Source organism: Zeugodacus cucurbitae, unplaced genomic scaffold (genome assembly GCF_028554725.1).
Source record: "Zeugodacus cucurbitae isolate PBARC_wt_2022May unplaced genomic scaffold, idZeuCucr1.2 ctg00000225.1, whole genome shotgun sequence".
Taxonomy (NCBI): domain Eukaryota; kingdom Metazoa; phylum Arthropoda; class Insecta; order Diptera; family Tephritidae; genus Zeugodacus; species Zeugodacus cucurbitae.
The window spans coordinates 25,001-28,046 of record NW_026530863.1 but is presented as its reverse complement, the minus strand read 5'-3'; the positions used below and the strand labels follow the sequence as shown (position 1 = coordinate 28,046).

At 31.7% G+C, this 3,046-nt stretch overlaps 2 non-coding genes across 2 annotated transcripts in view; both read left to right on the top strand.

The window, feature by feature from the left end:
• Positions 1–1,139: 1,139 nt before the first annotated feature.
• LOC128924043 (5.8S ribosomal RNA) lies at positions 1,140–1,318 on the top strand. The gene has a single exon (XR_008472744.1). It is a non-coding gene; the product is annotated as a 5.8S ribosomal RNA (ribosomal RNA).
• Positions 1,319–1,771: 453 nt separating this feature from the next.
• The window catches only part of LOC128924041 (large subunit ribosomal RNA), a 3,984-nt gene continuing 2,709 nt past the window's right edge, over positions 1,772–3,046 (top strand). The window contains exon 1 of the ribosomal RNA XR_008472742.1: positions 1,772–3,046. This exon is cut by the window's right edge and continues 2,709 nt beyond it. This is a non-coding gene — a ribosomal RNA (large subunit ribosomal RNA).

Below are 3,046 nucleotides of genomic sequence, written 5' to 3'. Positions count from 1 at the left end.
GCCGTTCTTAGTTCGTGGAGTGATTTGTCTGGTTAATTCCGATAACGAACGAGACTCAAATATATTAAATAGATGCTTTCAGGATTATGGTGTTGAAGCTTATATAGCCTTCATTCATGAGTTCATCTTGAATGTGCAAGTGTTTGAATGTGTTTATATAAGTGGAGCCGTACCTGTTGGTTTGTCCCATTATAAGGACACTAGCTTCTTAAATGGACAAATTGCGTCTAGCAGTAACGAGATTGAGCAATAACAGGTCTGTGATGCCCTTAGATGTCCTGGGCTGCACGCGCGCTACAATGAAAGTATCAACGTGTATTTCCTAGACCGAGAGGTCCGGGTAAACCGCTGAACCACTTTCATGCTTGGGATTGTGAACTGAAACTGTTCACATGAACTTGGAATTCCCAGTAAGTGTGAGTCATTAACTCGCATTGATTACGTCCCTGCCCTTTGTACACACCGCCCGTCGCTACTACCGATTGAATTATTTAGTGAGGTCTCCGGACGTGATCACTGTGACGCCTTGTGTTTCACGGTTGTTTCGCAAAAGTTGACCGAACTTGATTATTTAGAGGAAGTAAAAGTCGTAACAAGGTTTCCGTAGGTGAACCTGCGGAAGGATCATTATTGTGTTCCTATCCGTAAATATTATAAAAAAACAAACAAACAAACAAACAAACAAACAAACAAAAAAAGAATAAAAAAGAAAAATTATTTTCTTTTTTTTCTTTTCATTCATTTATTTGAATGTTTTTCTTTTTTTTCTTTTTTTTTTTACTCCTTGTATTGTAGTATAATGAAAATTATATCGCATACATTGTATTTGAACGCAACAAACCTTTAAACATATATAGTTGTACTTATTATTTATAAAAATAATATAAATGATAAGTTAATTTGTTCTCATTAACGTGTAATTCCTTAAAAATATATAGAAATTAAATAAAATGTAATAAAAAAGGAATTACTGTTTTTGTTGGACTAAGACATGCGCAACTTGTAAATGTTTGGGTTGAAAATTACAATTTATTGAAAGATGTTTTAAAATAATTTATATATTATATACGAAAACGAAATGTTATTCTTTCAATAAATTAAAAACTCTTGACGTTAAATTAAAATAAACAAAAAATTATCACTCTAAGCGGTGGATCACTCGGCTCATGGGTCGATGAAGAACGCAGCTAACTGTGCGTCATCGTGTGAACTGCAGGACACATGAACATCGACATTTTGAACGCATATTGCAGTCCATGCTGTTATGTACTTTAATTAATTTTAAAGTGCTGCTTGGACTACATATGGTTGAGGGTTGTAAGACTATGCTAAATTAGTTGCTTATTCTTTTAGTCAATTAAAAGAATTTAAGCACATGGTATATTACTGGATTGTATTTTTCAATCCATAATATTAATAGCATAAAAAGAAATATAGAAAATATATTCTTGAACACCTCATATTTGAACGAAATTTTATAATAAATAAGAATCTTAGTATTCCCAAAAACAATAAAATTTCAATATTATTATTTCAAATAATATATACATTTAGAGGAACGTCTAGCATAAAATATTATTTTATTCTAGGATTGCCTTAAATGTAAAAAACCAAGAAAATAATATTGTTGTTATAATGAAGTAAGTAGTACGGGATGAAAAGATTGAATATTTATTATTAAGAAAATTATATTGGTGTTAAGAAATAATTATGTATGTTTCTTTAAAATAGCAAAAAGCTAAAATATAAAATAAATATAAATATTTTTATACAACCTCAACTCATATGGGACTACCCCCTGAATTTAAGCATATTAATGAGGGGAGGAAAAGAAACTAACAAGGATTTTCTTAGTAGCGGCGAGCGAAAAGAAAATAGTTCAGCACTAAGTCACTTTGTCTATATGGCAAATGTGAGATGCAGTGTATGGAATATCTTAATATCTAGTATGAGAAATTAACGATTTAAGTCCTTCTTAAATGAGGCCATTTACCCATAGAGGGTGCCAGGCCCGTATAACGTTAATGATTACTAGAAAGATATTTCCAAAGAGTCGTGTTGCTTGATAGTGCAGCACTAAGTGGGTGGTAAACTCCATCTAAAACTAAATATAACCATGAGACCGATAGTAAACAAGTACCGTGAGGGAAAGTTGAAAAGAACTCTGAATAGAGAGTTAAATAGTACGTGAAACTGCTTAGAGGTTAAGCCCGATGAACCTGAATATCCATTATGAAAAATTCATCATTATAACTGTGATATTTATAATATTATAGTAATAGTGTGCATTTTTTTCATATAAGGACATTGTAATCTATTAACATAATAAAATATTTATCAAAAGATCATTGGTGTTAAGTTTATTCAAATTAATTTGCTTTTAGCTTATTAACATAGAATAAATACTGATGATTTGATAAAGTGTTGATAGATTTTACATATATAATGCTTAAATTCTTTTGAATTTTACAATAATATTATTATCATTGATTTTAATATTAATTGTATGCATTTATATGATTAACAATGCGAAAGATTCAGGATACCTTCGGGACCCGTCTTGAAACACGGACCAAGGAGTCTAACATATGTGCAAGTCATTGGGTTATATTAAACCTAATGGCGAAATTAACTTAACTTTTATATAATGGGATTAATTTTTAGTGAAATATTTTACTATTAATTCAATCCCGGGGCGTTCCATATAGTTATGTATAATGATAATTTATTATTATTTATACCTCTAACTGGAGCGTACCTTGAGCATATATGCTGTGACCCGAAAGATGGTGAACTATACTTGATCAGGTTGAAGTCAGGGGAAACCCTGATGGAAGACCGAAACAGTTCTGACGTGCAAATCGATTGTCAGAATTGAGTATAGGGGCGAAAGACCAATCGAACCATCTAGTAGCTGGTTCCCTCCGAAGTTTCCCTCAGGATAGCTGGTGCATTTAAATATTATGTAAAATAATCTTATCTGGTAAAGCGAATGATTAGAGGCCTTAGGGTCGAAACGACCTTAACCTATTCTCAAACTTTAAAT